The following is a 17,947-nucleotide window of genomic DNA, read 5'->3' on the forward strand; positions in this document are numbered from 1 at the left end:
AGAGAAGAGGAAAAGTCTTACCCAGCCTTCAGCACCCCTCTACCCTGTCCTACAGGGGGGTACTGAAGAAGAATTAATTTTTCCTCCCCCGTATAACCCCTCTAGGATGCTGGAAGAACACCATCCTCCCCCTCTGGGGGAGGCAGATGCTGTTCCGAGAGCGGGAAGTGGAAACGCTCCAGGGGGAAGCCCGCCCTTTACCAGACAAAGGGCTCAGAGGGAGCAATCCGCCTCCGCCGCCGACTCCACTATTCTGCCCCTGCGAGCCACCGGACCCCCAGACGCGGAGGGGAATCAGCCCCATCACTATTGGGCTTTCACCACTAGTGACCTCTACAATTGGAAAGCCCAGAATCCTAAGTTTTCCGAGAAACTGGCAGGGCTTATTGATTTATTAGACTCTGTTCTTTTTACCCATCAGCCCACGTGGGACGATTGCCAGCAGCTTTTGCAGGTCCTGTTCACGACTGAAGAAAGAGAAAGAATCCTCAATGGGGCCCGAAAACTAGTTCCGGATGCAGATGGGAATCCCACCACCAACCAGGCTCAGATAGATGCCTCCTTCCCCTTAACTCGGCCCCAGTGGGATTTCAACATGGCAGAAGGTAAGGAGAGGCTCCGGGTCTACCGCCAGACTCTAATGGGGGGTCTCCGAATGGCTGCTAGAAAGCCAACCAATTTGGCCAAGGTAGGAAATGTACAACAGGGAAAAGATGAATCTCCGGCTGCCTTTTTAGAATGGATCATGGAGGCATTCCGTACCTATACCCCCATGGATCCAGAGGCTCTGGAAGGCAAGGCAGCCGTTATCATGGCCTTTGTAAACCAATCGGCCAAAGACATTAGGAGAAAATTACAGAAAATAGATAGACTAGACTAGGAGAAAAAAGTCTGCAGGACTTACTGGTGGTAGCCGAAAAGTTATATAATAACCGGGAGCCTCCTGAGGACAAGCAGGCTCGCGCCATGGCGGCTGCCAGCAGTAAGCAGACTCGAGACCTGGCCAGAATACTACTAGCTACCACTGCTGACTTCCCCGAGGAACTAGACCGCCATCTCCGGCAGCTGGCAGACGACACAAGAAAAGGTAAAAGCACCACCAAGGGGGGGAAGCAGAGGCTGCAGAAGGATCAGTGCGCATACTGCAAGGAGATAGGGCATTGGGCCCGAGATTGTCCAAAAAGAGCTGGTGGGAAGGGAAGCAAGACTGATCGAGTAAAAGTCCTAGAGCTGGATGAACTAAGTGATTAGGGGAGTCAGGGTTCGGACCCTCTCCCCAAACCCAGGGTAACTCTTAAAGTGGAGGGGACCCCTATTGACTTCCTTGTCGACACCGGAGCACAACATTTGGTCCTCCGCACACCACAAGGAAAACTAGCTAGCAAGAAGTCCTGGGTACAAGGGGCAACTGGTATGAGCCAGTATTCATGGACTACCGGAAGAACAGTAGATTTGGGAACGGGCCGGGTATCCCACTCCTTTATGGTAATACCAGAATGCCCCTACCCGCTGTTAGGACGGGACTTACTGACCAAGATTGGAGCTCAGATAACTTTCAGACAAGGGGGGCCTCAGGTCACCGATGGCAAGGGCCACCCCATCCAGGTCCTGACCATGAAACTGGAGGATGAATACCTCCTCCACCAGGAGGCGCTCCCGAGAGAGAATAATATAGACAGATGGCTACAAGAATTCCCCTCCGTTTGGGCAGAGACAGGGGGTCTGGGACTAGCCGCTCACAGGACCCCAGTCCTGGTAGAGCTCAAGCCAGGAGAGAGTCCGGTAAGGATCAAACAATACCCCATGTCTCAGGAGGCCTGGAAGGGGATCCAGCCACACATCCGGAGACTATGAAGCCTAGGGGTACTAGTTCCTTGCCAGTCTGCCTGGAACACCCCCTTACTGCTGGTCAAAAAGCCTCACACAAATGACTACCGACCAGTACAAGACCTCCGGGAAGTAAATAAGAGGGTGGCGGACATACACCCAACTGTTCCCAACCCATATACTCTCTTGAGCTCCTTGGCGCCCTCCAGGGTCTGGTATACTGTACTAGATTTAAAGGACGCCTTCTTCAGTCTGCCGCTGGCATCCCAGAGCCAACCCTTGTTCGCCTTTGAGTGGCATGATCCGGAGGAGGGCTACAGTGGGCAACTCACCTGGACACGGCTACCTCAGGGATTCAAAAATTCACCCACCATCTTTGACGAGGCACTACACGAGGACCTGGTAGTTACAGACACCTTCTCTGGCTGGGTGGAGGCCTACCCAACCAAGCATGAAACGGCTCAGACGGTGGCTAAGAAGCTACTAGAAGACATCTTACCCAGGTATGGTTTTCCTGCCATGGTAGGATCAGACAATGGACCAGCTTTTATCTCGCAGGTAACACAGGCAGTAGCCAAGGCGGTGGGGGCAAACTGGAAATTACATTGTGCTTATAGGCCCCAGAGCTCAGGACAGGTAGAAAGAATGAATAGAACCCTAAAAGAGACCCTTACCAAATTAACCATGGAGACTGGCGGGGACTGGGTGACTCTCCTACCATACGCCCTTTACCGGGTTAGAAACACTCCTTACACTCTGGGTTTTACTCCCTACGAGATCATGTTTGGCAGGCCACCCCCTGTTATTCCCAGCCTTCGAGCTGAACTTATTGCTGAGTTTAAAGATCAAGAACTTTTTCTTTCCTTGAGTGGGCTCCAGAGGGCGCACGAAGACATTTGGCCGCGCCTCCGTGCCATCTACGAGGCTGGCCCGATCCCGACACCTCATCAGTACAGGCCGGGAGACTGGGTCTACATCAAGAGGCACCACCGAGAGACTCTCGAGCCGCGCTGGAAGGGACCCTACATCGTGGTGTTGACAACCTCCACCGCTCTCAAGGTAGACGGCATCGCCACCTGGGTCCATCACACCCATGTTAGGCCAGCGTACCCCTCCTCGATCCGGAAGGACGTCATCACGCGATGGGCCATCAGTCGGGACCAACACAACCCGCTCAAGCTCAAGCTACAGCGCATTCGACCTACCTAATATTGGTAACTCTGTTAACTCTGCTTGTCATTGCTCATGCTGCCGGGAGTCCCCACGCCCCCCAAAACATCACCTGGCAGATCATAGACACCAGCTCGGGGACAATACTTAATCAGACGTCCCAGAGCCACCCCAGGGACACTTGGTTCCCAGAACTTTGTGTAAACCTCCAAACTCTGTTCCCCTTGTCACCATAAATGCAGCAGGTCCCATGATTGGGTCCCTAAGCTACATGACAGGGGGGGAATGAAAAGGCGGGCCTACGCCGGCTGACTCCATCTTGTTCTGTGTCCTTCACCTTGACCACACCCCCTCCCCTTGAGTAACCCCCCCCCTCACCTGCCTAACAGGACTCGGACCCTTCCCCAGCCAATCGGCTGAGGCCATAGCCATTACCTCACCAACTGCCCCCAGGCCCCAATAAAACCTTTGTCCTTTTGAAACTCGCTCTCTCTCCCTGGTATCTCACTGCTGCGTCGGTGCAGGTAGGGGATTGAGCTCGAGCTAGCTCGAATAAAGGCTCTTTGCTTTTGCATCGGACTCGGCTCCCTAGTGGTCTTTGGGGATCATGAATTCTGGGCATAACAGGAACTTCCCACTTTTTCCGTGCTTACTTTCTGCTCTCTTCAGGACCCCCACAGTGCACCACATATAATCATTTGTCTGTTGCAGTTTTCCTGTCCATGTGTCATCATTGCATGTTGGGTGTGTGGAGAGCACAAACTTATCTTTTGTTCACAAGTTTCCAGATGGAGAAAAGCACATCTGAGCAGCTGCACACAAGGGCATAGGGAAGTCATCCTTCTGCATTTGAATCTGAGACATTTGAGATGACTGAATCCCAAACTTGAAGCAGGTGCCATAATGGGAGGAGCCAGGGGGTGGTGGTGATCAGTATCCTTTGCATGCAGAAGGAATGTGCATTGTTTTAGTTACATGGGGCGTAGTAATGGTTTGCAAAAATGGCTTGCATCAGTATCTCCCATCCCACAAGCTTTTCGCAATGTGGCTCTTCCACTTCTCTCCTGAGGAGGTGGAGCCTATTTTCTCTTCTCTTGGATCTGGGCTGGCTTTGTGACTTGTTTTGATCGGTAAAATGTGGCAAAAGTAACACAGGTCTTACCGCTTTTGTTTAAAAGGTTTTCTAGTTCTCTCTTCACACTCTTCGAATGTTCCCCCTGAGAAGTCTGCTTTGAGACCAGCACACTGTAAGAAAGCTCAAGGTGGCTCTACAGAGAGCCTACACGGGGTAAGATCAAGATGCTGTGGCCCACAGCCCCCAGCTGAGCCCACCCGCAGCCAATCTGCCGCATGGGTGCATTTCCACATGAATGAAGCCAGGACAGATCAGCAGAACAGTCATTCAGGCAACCCACAGAATTGTGAGAAATAAATAAATTGTTGAACTACTAATCATATGAATGAATAACTTCATAATCTTGTTCCAGTCTTCCATTACAGTTTAATTTCCTACTCTCTGCCCTTGAAGTTGCGTGAAGAATTCTTCAGACAAATATTAAGATCACAACTTCACAAACCACCTTGAATTCTTGATGTTGTGGTAAAGCTATAATATTCACAATTTTAAAATGTGGGAAATTAGTTCAATGAGTACCCCAGTTCAAGTGTTAAGTGCCAATATGAAATGTGTGGCACAGAAATTCAAGCAGCTGGACAAGCGTTATTACCCATTGATGGCTGTTGCAGCATTCAACACGTGAGAGTCAAAACGCAAGTTTTGTGAAGAGAACTTGGAACATGTGTGGTTATGATAGTCAGTTTGTTTAAACACATTCAAAAGAGAAATCATTCCAGCAGACTAAATCAGAAAATGAAAACAGTGTCTGCAAGCATGATGGCAGAGTTGGTCACTAGGAGGCAAATTTCATCTGGAAATAGAATCGTGGCAGACACTTTTTACCTCAGTTAGTTCTCCTGGACATAAGATTACCGTCTTAATCATATGAATCCCCAGTGGAAGAATCCAGAGGCTACTAATTTAAAATAACCAATAATGTAATGAAATTTTAAAGTGCTGTTGCATTCGTCATCCGAATTGTAAAACTGATGCCGAAGGCTAGAAAGGGCCTTTCCAGGGGTCAGAAGTGGTCAGGGAGAGGGGTGGCTGCAGGAAACTCACACACCACCTGGTGTCCTTCTGATCCCAGTTGGGGATTGTGAGGCGTCCTTCGGAGGAGTCTGCCCTGCTTACATCTCCGGATGTGCTTGAGGCCTTGGGACAATCCTTACACAAAATGTTTAGGTTTTAGGTGGTGGGGTGTGTATTTTGTTTTTCCTAACTCTTCCTAGTCATATACACATCTAGAGCTATCTTTGTATTCACAGGGCCCCGAAAACTTTTTTCCATGTTGGGCATTAGATACCCTTGCTGGAAGAGTTCAGACGTTTTTGCTCTCACAATTCTGGTTACATTGCATTTTCCCTACCATGCTGAGCACTGCTGAATGGCGATGACTGGAACTGTCACCGGTGCATCACAAAAACAGTCTGACCCTTAGTGCCTGGCTGGTTGGCAGACCCTTTAAAATTCTTTGTCCCCCCTTTTTTTCTTTTTTAGAGAGAGAGAGACAGAGTGTGATCAGGGGAGAGGGGGCAGAGTGAGAGAGAGAGAATCTTAAGCAGGCTCCATTCTCAGCATGGAGTGTGACATGGGGCTTGATCCCACGACCCTGGGATCATGACCTGAGCCGAAATCAAGGGTTGGACTTTAACCCACTAAGCCACCCAGGTGCTCCATTTTTCTTTTAATTCTTCTTTCTTTCTTTCTTTCTTTCTTTCTTTCTTTCTTTCTTTCTTTCTTTCTTTCTTTTTCTTGCAGAATTTTAGAAACCATTTGCTTTCTGGTTAAATTGTCACAGTTTATTATGGCAAGGAAATCACATTTTTGGCTTTTTAGATATCAGAAATCTATATTCCTCCTTCTTTTTACTAAATACTGTATTTTTTGTCATTTAAACTCAGGACAATTTCCTTATTCAGTTGATTTTATATAAATTAACAATTTTTATCATTTTTTAAATGTTATTTTTTGAGAGAGAAAGAGAGAGCGTGGGGTGGGGGGGCAGAGAGCAAGGGAGACACAGAACCCAAGGCAGGCTCCAGGCTCTGAGCTGTCAGCACAGAGCCCGATGTGGGGCTCGAACTCACAGACTGTGAGATCATGATCTGAGCTGAAGTCGGACACTTAACCAGCTTAGCCACCCAGGCACCCCCTACAAGTTTTATCATTTATTCACACAATAAAATCTGGATGGAAAGTTCTGCCAGTAGTACACATTGTATGAGTAATGCTGCTGTCACCTACCACCACACTTTTTTTTTTTTAAGAAAACTATTTTGGTTTTGGATGTTCATTATTTTCAAAATTAAACTTTGGGCTCCAGTACTGAGATAGACATAAATATTTTTTTCCTAGTTGTTTAAAAGGAAAACACACTTTGCTTTTTTATTGGACTAGAGAGAGATAAACACCCCCTCTACAGTGTATATTTAGAATTTTTCAGACCTTTAAAAAGGACTTCACTGCTGACTTTACTACCAGAACTCCACCCACCGTTTCCCCCCAAGACTCTTTTTATAAGAATGTAAATAACCTTGTTTCACAACACACCTTTTTGCACATAGGTCTTGGTTGCTCCCAGCCTCATTGTGATCTCTGTTGATGATGTTCGGTTCAGCTGGTCTTAAAGCTTTCTGCAGCCTGGAGCTTCCTCTGCCCCGCCCCAACTCAGGCTGATTCCCTGTAGCTTCTGAATCACAGCAGGGGAACCGTAACCTTGCAAGAGAGCATGCGTAACTGAGAAAGCCTGCAGTCTGGTGGACCGATCCAGAGATGGAGCGCAGAGTACTGGAGTATTAGGGTCAGAATGCACAGCTGGACAAATAGCACATGCTGGGATCCCAATGCACACGGCAGAAGGCAGAGTTCCTGGCTCTACTTATCTCTTTTTCTCTTATTCCTCATCATTTCCCTCCCTTGTTTTTTTTTTGAAAACTTTTTTTAATGTTTACTTATTTTTGAAAGAGAAAGAGAGACAAAGCACCAGCGGAGGAGGGGCAGAGAGCGAGGGAGACACAGAATCCGAAGAAAACTCCAGGCTTCAAGCAGTCAGCACAGAGCCCAACGTGGGGCTCGAACTCACGAACCATGAGATCATGACCTGAGCTGACGTCAGATGTTCAATCGAGGGAGCCACCCAAGCGCCCCTCCCTCCCTCCCTTCTTTAAACCCACAGTCCTGTTGAGTACTTACCCCCCAGGCCTGGCTATTCCAGCCTTTCTTCAATTCTTCCCTCAGAGCCTGGAGGTGCTCCTCTACTGCCTGATCCTAAACCTACTACAGCTGTGCCAGCACAGAGGCACCGCAAACATGAGTGATTCATCAATCACAAGAAAAGTAACGAGAGACTGGAAAAGGCTCCCTATGGCCTCTTAAGAGGCCAGTTTCCAACATCACCTGAATCAAGGTGTACCAGACTCATACCTTCAACATGTCTTGCTCTTCTAGTCTCTAGACTATCCTCTGATTATTCCTGTATGAGAGACTTATTCTCCCCAGTCTAGATTCAGTGTTAGCTTCCTATAGGCCGGAAACACGTTTAACGCGTTTTGTTGCCCAAAGGTCTTGGCACGTGGTAACTGTTTAAGAAGTTCTGACCTAATAGGATCCAGAGCCTCCTCCAAAAAATTATAATTCAAACCAAGGGCACTAACATAGTAACATGGGGCACTACGACAATGGTTTTATAAAGATTCTGACAGTGTCTTGCATAATCGAGCGTATTCAGTGGGAAAATTCTGTCTACAACCTACAAAATCTCTCATCCAGCCCCAAATTCAACCTAGGAATCTGGCTTCCTATCTCAGCTATAGGAGCTGAGATCACCTATATCAGAGCCACCTGGAGTGCTTGCTGAAATTACAGATATCCTACCCGCACCCCCACTCTCCTCAGCATTAATTTTGATTCATCAGATATGGATACAATTGGAAAATATGCATTTATTTTAAGTTGCCTAGGTGATTTTCTGATGCCTGGCAAAGTTTTGTTACACTACTCCCAGAGAATGCTGAAATGCAGAACCCTGTGCTAAGACACAATCTTCTACACCCTGCACAATTGCTGGGGAGATTGAGGGTGCAGCATTCCATGGTCCTAACACTCTGCTTCCTATCGGGGCTGGAACAGGGAGGGGTGGAGATTCAAGTTGATCATTTACACTAAACATACATTCAGTGTTGGTGTGAGAGATGGCTTCTTATTGGCTACCAATGGGATTTTCCCTTATGTGATAAGCTCCTTTGCAATTCAGGACTTTGTAAATTGGGATATGTTTGAGTCTGGTGTGCTGATAGTAATGAGGTAGCACTGGCTGCCAAATGTAAGTTCTATAGGAGGAAAATGTATGTAAAGGGCAGAAAGTTTGCATTATTTGAAGAATCTCTATTTGCCTACCAAGGACATTGCTTATACATACCCAGACAAGTTTGACTAGTTGGGAAGGAATGGCCATACCCGATACTGGCTTTGCTTCAAGAATGTGCCCTGCCTTTCCAGGTTCAGGGTTCCACCTGCAACACTCCTGCCTCCCATCAGTGACAGACAGCTTTTCCAATAGAGGAGTCCCTTTCATTCCTCATTGCTTCCCAGCCCTCCAGCATGGTTAAGTCAACAGAGCCATCTGAATTGGCACAATCCTTTTTTCTATGGCGATTATTAAAAATTTGTTCACACACGGTTGATCCAATAGCCATATTGACCCAAGCAGTCACCTAACTATATTTCCATTAGTTTTCAGGATTCCAAAACATTGAATCAGTGATGTTTCAGCCTGTCTGCCTTTATAATAAAGTCAGTCTTATTTTCCACTAAGGCAGCAAATATGCCTGTGGACAAAAAGTTAGAAGAGATTGGCTAGACTATTCTCATCCATTTATCCAAACAAAGAAGGCAAGCTATTCAAATCTCATTTCTCATGTATCCCAGTAGACGGAATTATTATTACATTTATGCACGTGGAAGGCACATCTTCAGTGTCAGATTGGAGAATTTTAGAAATGTCATTATGCCACCTGTTGCAGGTTGAGAGATATGCTGCCTGAGATAATGTCTGCCTTCCCATACATTGACTTTACATTTGCTTGTTCAAAGATTACAAGACACTTTGCTGACATTCTTATTCTGGAGAAAGGAAGGCGCAATATTACCATTCTTTTTTTTTTTAATGGTGTTGAAAGATTCCAAAGAAGCAAATTGGGAGAGTGAAATACAAATTAGATGGAGGCTTCAAGTCCAAGATCGCTGTTAATTAGTTATATAACCTTGGATTGTCACTTAATTCATTGAGTTCACTTTTTTCAGTCATGCGTTTTTTCATTCAACATACATTTCTTAAATTATATGTAAATATTATATGTAAATTATATGTAAATATGCATTCATATGTAAATATTTATATGTAAATATGAAAGAGACTCACAAATAAAGTGCTTCAGGAGTTTATGCTTTCAGCTTAGAGAGACAGAGAAGATCTCATGACCTGGAAGCTAATGAAGAAACTGAGCTCTGTATTGCCTTATGCATAGTAGAGGCACTCTTATCTTCATAAATGCCCCCACAGTTCACAAGCTGTGAACTTTATGAATATGGCCCTTTGTTACAGAAACAGATGTTTTTCATAATTCTTATTAACTGTGTTAAAAGAAATCATCCAGTGAGGATCTAATCAAAAGGCTTGGACTTAATTTTATGCAAGACAAATCATTCTGAAAGTAACTCAGAATGATATTTTTTTAATGTGTATTTATTTTTGAGAGAGAGAGAGAGAGAGAGAGAGAGAGAGAGCGTGTGTGAGACAGTGGGGGAGGGGTATAGAGGGGGGACAGAGGATCTGAAGCAGTCTCTGAACTGACAGCAGCAAGCTTGATGTGGGGCTTGAACTCATGAACCATGAGATCATGACCTGAGCCAAAGTTGGAGGCTCAACCAACTGAGCCACCCAGGTGTCCCCAGAATGCTATTTTTTGATCTTCTCATTTAAGATCAAGCTGTGACTAATGCTTCAGCTCTGATCCCTCCCCTCTGGCTTCAGGGCAGGTTGAAAATTTTTCTCATTAATTGTTGTCATTCCCATGACTTAGATCTTATGTCTTGGGCACATGACCTTCTCTACAAGGTCTGACATGTCCTGCCTTCTAACAAGAGGCCTGACAGTGTTCAGGAATTTCATAGACACCTGTCATATTTCCCAGTTCAAGAAAAGAGTGGTGCCTGGCACACGAGCAGACACTCAATAGAGGTGTATTGTATGAATGGGCGACGAGTGAATGGATGGATACAACACCCTCTTCAAGCCCTGTCACACCTGTTTTCTTCACTCTTCAGGCCCCAGGCTTATCCTCTGCAGGACTAGGGGTAAGCTGAATGATTTCAGGCCCCGTCTTGCCTTCTACACAAAGTCTGACAGAAAAAGTCCTTGATCCGAGAGATAGGAGACCTGGTCATGAGAGGCACACAGTAAGCACCCAGATAAAAATTAAGTAACTGAATTGAGTCTGTTTACTAGTCTTTGATTTATAACTACGTGATGTGTGATTTTTTTTTTTGCTAAAGTTTTAAACCTAGGTTTTCCCATATGAAAATAAAGGAGCTAGGGGAGTCTGGGTGACTCAGTCAGTTGTGCGTCAGACTTTGGCTCAATTCATGATCTCATGGTTCATGGGTTCAAGCCCTGTGTCAAGCTCTGTGCTGACAGCTCGGAGCCTGGAGCCTGCTTCAGATACTGTGTCTCCCTCTCTTTCTCTGTCCCTTTCCCACTTGTGCACGCTCTCTCTCTCTCTCTCTGAAAAGCAAATAAACATTCAAAAAATTAAAAAAAAGATAAAGAAGTTAGACTAAGTCACCTTGACTATCCTTTTCAGCTCTAAGAATCTACGATTTTATAATTTTATATCCTTGCTTTACCCACAGCTTGGATCCATAGCCTAATCCTCTTGTATGGAGCCTGAGAGCCTCTGAACTGATCCTTGAAAGCATGCTAGGTAACCCCTCTAAGTATCACTGTCCTCTGTAAAGTATTTATAAAGGTGAGCAACAATCCTAGGACTATTTTGTGGCTTAAAGAAAATAAGAGATATGAGATGCCTGGAAATATTCCTGACACATAGAAGGTGCCCAACAAATGGTAGTTGTTGCTGTTTTGTTATCAAATAACAGCTTTTTTTCCTACTCTTTTAGCTAATAGAGCTTTGCTAAATCAATTGGCCTTAAATTAACTACAGTATATAATTCAAGTCTCTAGTTTTAAAATATTCAGTCATGGATTCGAGTGTTGGGCAAATTCAGTCTTTAATAATAGCTGAGCCAGTTACTAGCTGTGTAACCTCAGATTAGTCACTCAACCACTCAGAACCTTGGTCTCTTCATCTGTAAAATATGAATCATTTTGCCGCTTTTGCTGATTTTCTGGGAGGGTTATTTGTAAAGAATCTGGCATTAGCATGGCCCCCCAAATACCGGCTATCAGCAAGTCCATGATGTTAAGCAAGGCTGGGCTCTGGATTTTTTATAACTTCACCATCCATGGAAGAGAACAGGTATGTGCAGTCGATTACAAGTTCCATTCTCCCAGGTGCAGCCTATGGTTCCTGCCAGCATTCCCCACGATTGTTTTGTTCCCCTAACCCCACTTTATCTAGGAACTTCCAGATTATCAAGGATCTGATAATAAGTGAGTGAAAAAAATGTAACTGGTTTCAACAATAAGGATAGTTCTGCAACCTACTCTCTGTTTCAGTGCTGCTCAAGCACAAGCTGGGAATATCTAAGTAATCCAAACCACTGAATAATATAAAAATAATTTTGATTTGACTTTGAAATGAAGCTTGGGATGTTGCGGCAACAAACGTCCTCTCTAATTAAGTTCTACCTAGGATAAAATCAATTCCCATTTCCTGAGCTCACATCAGCTGAAAGCAGGAAGAGGAGCTCAGAAACCCGCTTGGTTCCAGAGAAGCCCAACTTGCTCAATGTTCAATATTTGTTGCAGAACTCCTCTAGCAATCCACAAAACCCATAAAACCAAAAATTGCCTACTCATCAAGCTGGGAATGTGAGTGGATTCTATGAATTCAGTAGACATGAGCCAGTTCCACTCTCATGCATCTGTGTCCTTCCCAGCCATCTAAGGGCCTGGGGGCTGCCCACGAGGACATCCGACTGCTGACCCTACTGTCAGTGGCTTTGTCCAGGGGACCTCAGGCTGAGGAAAGACAGTCTTACTGAAACTTTTATTGCCTGAGTCTTTTTTTTTTATTTTTAAATTTTTTTAAGGTTTATTTATTTATTTGAGAGAGAAAGAGAGAAAGAGTGTGAGTAGGGGAGGTGCAGAGAGAGAGAGGGAGGCACAGAATCTGAAGCAGTCTCCAGGCTCATAGCTGTCAGTACAGAGCCTGATGCAGGGCTCGAACTCACCAACTGTGAGATCATGACATGAGCCAAAGTCGGATGCCTAACCAACTGAGACACCCAGGCACCCCTATTACCTGAGTCTTATTGGGACTTTCATGACCTGAGGGGCAGGTGTGGAGATCCCTCTGGGGGACTCTGTGAACCCCAAAGACAAACAGCACTCTGTTTAGACCACAGCTAATAAAAAAATCAACCAGCCTGTCTTTTTCAGAATCAGAAATGAAAATAATCTGCAACCTAGGGAATGAAAGGGTGATATTCACTTAAGTGAGTGAAATAAACTAATTTTTGAACATTTTTTCCAGTTTATAGTATACCATATTATAATCTATGGTTTCTGGAGACATTTTGGGAAAATAGTGTAGAGAAAGGGTTCTATTCTTTCTCAACACCTGATAACATTTGTACTTAGAGATAAGGCTCTCTGTAAATGTTGGAAACAGTAGATGAAATTTGGATCTCCTACCTGTCAGATAATTCACTGTTCAGAGGTAATAATAGACAGGACACTTCTCCATCTTTTGTGTTTTGCAAAAAAAAAAAAAAAAAAAAGTCACATTCATCTGGAGCCAGTGAAATAGGCACCAAAAAGACTGCTTTTCTGCTTTTTGTTCTGCCTTTAGAAAGACACAGATATGAGGGCGGGCAGTTTATTTAACCATCCTAACCTGCAGTTTTCAGCCGCAATATTGAGAAGGCGCTTACCAAATCCACAGGAGCTATTCACAAGACAAGGTATTGATACTCCATCTCTGACGGTTCCATCTTTGGTCTTCATGGTTGTGTTGCCCATGCATTTGCATTTTTACCCATGTCTAGGCAATGCTGGTGAACAGTGGGTACTGGGCAAACAAATGATGATGAAGAAACTGCACATTGATAATAATGTCCCTGGACACATGTGAAGTGTCTTATGGTTCACAAGGCAGCCCAAATATTTAATATGATTTGATACTTTCAGCAACTCTATGAAGTAGGTATTGTTATGCCCCTCTTGTAGATAAGGAAATCCAGAGAACTAAAAGAGGCGGTCAAGGTGAAGGTGTCCAGCTCATTACCTGTCAAATGGCAGAAGCTCCATCCAAGTCTGGGTTGTTTCCAGGTTGACACAGAGCAGATTTTAGCCCCTGTCTTCACACTCTAAGTCCTGACTCTTTCCTTGATGACAAAGCAAGATTTTTAAATAAGAAAGTGAAAATATATCAGGGCTCCTTGGTGGCTCAGTCGGTTAAGTGCCTGACTTTGGCTCAGGTCGTCATGACCTCACTGTTTGCAGATTTGAGCCCCATGTTGGGCTCTGTGCTGACAACTCAGAGCCCGGAGCCTGCTTCAGATTCTCTGTCTAACTCACTCTCTGTTCCTCCCCTGGTCGCATTCTATCTCTCTCTCTCTCTCTCTCAAAAATAAATAAACATTAAAAAAAATTTTTTTTAAAAATTGGAAGTGTATCGTTTTCCTCATTTTGCCTTCTAACAGAAGCCACGTAATGTGTCTGGTTCCTCTAACTCTCTCACTAAGGTTAATGATAGAAAACACTAAAATGAAGAATATTTGCATTCAGGATCTTTAGACTTCCTTCTCAGTTCACTTATTGCTTTTTGCCCAGTCTTCACACTTCCCTGTTCTCTTGTGCTGCTTCAGCGTCCTTTATTGCCCTCAGAGACATGTTGCTGTGGTTGTTCCAAGTGGGGACAGTAGAGACACATGGCCTGGGTGATGGCACTGACACTTACTCGCTATGTGACCACGGCAAGTTCCTCAACTGAGACTTCTCACTTTCAAGTGTGGATAGCACTCACTTCATAATGTGACTGCAATTAAGTAAGAGTTCCCATAAGGAACCTAGCACAGTGCGTGCCCTGTAAGTCTTAGGTGCTACTGTGGTCACTCAGGAAAGCCATCTCATCAACTCTTCCTGAGTAAAGTGTGGTGTACTTTTTTGGGGAGTGTGGAGGGGGTCCTAAGCTCTTTTACCTCTTTGTTCAATGCTGTGGTCCTCAAACTTTGGGACTAACCAGAATCACCTGAGAAGCTGTCCATCTTCTTATGCATCAGTAAGCCTGGGTAAGGCCAGGGCCACTGTCCCCAAACAGGCCTAAGAGGACCAGTGTTTAAAAACCACTAGTATAAAAGGCTCTAGAGGCAGAGACCATAGTTAGTTTCTAGTCACATGACTTGGGACCTGTCACTTAACTCTCCACACCACATCCAAAAACTAGGAATAGAAATCTGTCATGGGGTTATTGAAAGAAAAAAATAAAAAGTTTATAAATGTATCACAGTGGGATCTACTCAGTTGAGTGGTATATATGAAAGGCAACTTGGCGAAGTTCTAATCAATCCTCTTTGCTTTGAAAAATGAAAAACAGGGGCGCCTGGGTGGTGCAGTCGGTTAAGCGTCCGACTTCAGCCAGGTCGCGATCTCGCGGTCCCTGAGTTCGAGCCCCGCGTCGGGCTCTGGGCTGATGGCTCAGAGCCTGGAGCCTGTTTCCGATTCCGTGTCTCCCTCTCTCTCTGCCCCTCCCCCGTTCATGCTCTGTCTCTCTCTGTCCCAAAAATAAATAAAAGTTGAAAAAAAAATTAAAAAAAAAAAAAAAAGAAAAATGAAAAACAGACTTATGAGGCTAAATTAATAGGTGCTCAAAAAACACTCATTGAAAGCTGACCCAGACCTTAAACTTTAGAGCTGGGACTTGAACTTGTGTTCCCTGTGAATCAAACTCAGGACTTCAACAAAATTCCAGGCTCTCACACTTCACTATAGAGCTCACTCTCATATGTCACATTATTAGTGTGCAAACCTCTCGCAATCTTTAGAAGGAATCATGATTAACACACACGCAGCACTAGATTGGTCATGGTGGAATTTTATGCATCAGGAGGGAAACACTACATAATTGTCCTATGATTTGGGAGAAGGAAGTGCTGTATTAACTTCTCTTCCTCTTCCTTTTCTTTTTGGCTCTTCCTTCTCCCTCGCATCCTTTGTCAGATACACGGTGTCAACTATGTTCAGCCAAAGGAGAGGCTGACTCTGAAGGCTCCAGAGAGCTCCCCCTACCCCTCACTGTGAAATTTTGAGCTAGATACTGTGTTACTCCAGAAACCTGGCACCTGTCATTGCACTATCATGAATAATTTCTTGAATTGAAGAAACGGGATAACTGCCTTGTCAGCACAACCTGAAGTTGCTGGCTGTTGGCATGAGTAATTCTTCCTAAAAAATACATTTTTTTTTCTGCTCATTTCCACCCTTAAAGTTTCAAAGAAAAGTTGTAACTATTTTACACATCTTGAATTTTAGAGCCAGAATGAAGGGATATAAAGAGAAGAGTTTTCAATCTTTTCTGACCATGATCCATAGTAAGAAATATATTTACATATGACCCAGTACACACACACACACACACACACACACACACATTCTATCTAATATATATTCTATTTCATATTATTGTTTGTTATTGTTCTATTTGATAGTTTGATGTTTGACTCACTAAATTAGTTTCTTGAGCCATTAGTAAGTTTTGAATTGAAGTTTTAAAAACATTTCCATAGAGGGGAGCCTGGGTGGCTCAGTTGGTTGGGCATCCAACTCTTGATTTCGGCTCAGCTCATGATCTCGCAGTTTGTGGGGTCGAGCCCTGCATCAGGCTCTGCACTGACAGTGTGGAGCCTGCTTGAGATTCTCTCTCTTCCTCTCTCTGCCCCTCCCCTGCTCATGCTCTCTCTCTCTCTCTCTCTCTCAACAAAATAAATAAACTAAAAAAAATACTGACATAGAAATTATAGTTCTACTTTTCCATGTTACATCAGAAAATGCAAAAAACCAGAAAGATGAAGTGACTTTTCCAAGGTCATGTAGCAAATACTTATACAGAACAGCAAATTGCAAGGCAAGGAGGACTGAAATAGGATATAGTTGAGGTAGGCAGAGATGGGGGAGTGAAGGTAGTGAGGTCAGTAACTCCAAAACACGAAGCTCTCTGTATGCTAATACACATACGCATGCTCACATGTACAAACTACAAGCTATGGAAGCCAGAGAACGATTCCAAATAGGCAGCTAACCAACAAAGTGTGTTTTCTTCATAAAGGATATAATGGGAGTGGAGAACAGGGGAGAAGCAATCTCTCCTTTTCTCAATGCCATATTTACTCTCCTCCTTTGCAGCAACATCTTCCAACTCTTGCACACATTCCCATCTGATGCAAGCATCTCATCCTTGGATTTCCTGTCTTCCCAGGATATCCCTAATTCCAACCTTGCTGATCTAAAAGCCTATCTGAATGATGCCTCTAACATCAGGATTCACAGGTCTATGCTTCCTTGTCTCTGATGACCTCCATCCTACCTTCATCACTTGAAACAAGGCTACGCCTTAGACCATGCATACTTAAGGATGGCAAGTGCTGGAGACTATTTTCTGGTCTTATTCTGTGGACCTGCCCATAGTCATTCCCCTCTCTACCCACCAACTCCCAATTCCAGCAAGTATATGTTAAATGCTACTATGTGCTAGAGAATGTATGAAGAGTGGAAGATACCCAGTTGTTTACAACATAGTCCTTGTGCTCAAGAAGATCTTGCCAAGGTGTCAAATAGACAAATAAGAATTCAATCCAGACTGATTTGTGCTACGTGTTGGTGGTGGCACTAATAGCAGTAGTAACAGTAGTATCTTTTTGGTGCTTTCTATAACCAGACACCATTCTAACTACTTTGCAGGGATGAACTCAGCCCTCTTGACAAGTAAAGATAATTTAGCTGATAGATGTTGGATCCAGGATTCACAGCCAGACATTCTGGCTCCAGAAGCCTTGCCAATAACCACCCCATACCATCAAGGATAAAGACAGACACATGCTGCTATGAAAGTCCGTTAGGGGGTGCCTAATAGAGAGTATTCGGGAGAAGGTTACTCCCGGCATGAGTCTTGGGAGGTAATTCAGATTTAGGCAATTGGAGATGGTGGGTTGATTCAGGTAGAAAAGAGCTGAGTTGGCAAAAAATGGTAAAGAACATTATGGGTATGATTATAAGGAAAAATGGTAAAGAACATCATGGGTATGATAAAATGATTGAGCCTGGTTGGAATCTAGAATGCATATTTAAGGATGGCAAGAGATAAGGTGGGGAAGATAGGAATTTGTTCATCTTTTTCCCTGGACACAATACTCAGGGCTCAAAAATGTTGTAAAATGCCATGGCCTCTTGAAACCCTTCTTTATCCCTTACAGCCAGAGATTTTCCTTTTTTTAAACCCAAATAGCATTTTGTTTGCTATTATTCTGACAGCATTTGCATTGGGCCTCATACTGCAACCACCCTTGTCTTACCCTCTGCTGCAGTTGAGGCATCCCTCCCTCAAGAACAAAGCTTTGTACATAGCTGATACACATTTATTCACTTACCAGACT

The 17,947-nt window shown here is 44.4% G+C and overlaps 1 long non-coding RNA gene across 1 annotated transcript; it reads right to left on the bottom strand.

The window, feature by feature from the left end:
• Nucleotides 1-3,629: 3,629 nt before the first annotated feature.
• Nucleotides 3,630-13,918, bottom strand: LOC147581045 (uncharacterized). The gene is made up of 3 exons (XR_015251341.1): nucleotides 13,585-13,918; nucleotides 6,668-6,832; nucleotides 3,630-3,935 (listed from the first exon to the last, which is right to left on the bottom strand). It is a non-coding gene; the product is annotated as an uncharacterized LOC147581045 (long non-coding RNA).
• Between the last annotated feature and the right edge of the window lie 4,029 nt (nucleotides 13,919-17,947).

This window comes from Puma concolor, chromosome B2 (assembly GCF_028749965.1).
Source record: "Puma concolor isolate L17-30 chromosome B2, mPumCon1.1.hap2, whole genome shotgun sequence".
Lineage (NCBI taxonomy): Eukaryota > Metazoa > Chordata > Mammalia > Carnivora > Felidae > Puma > Puma concolor.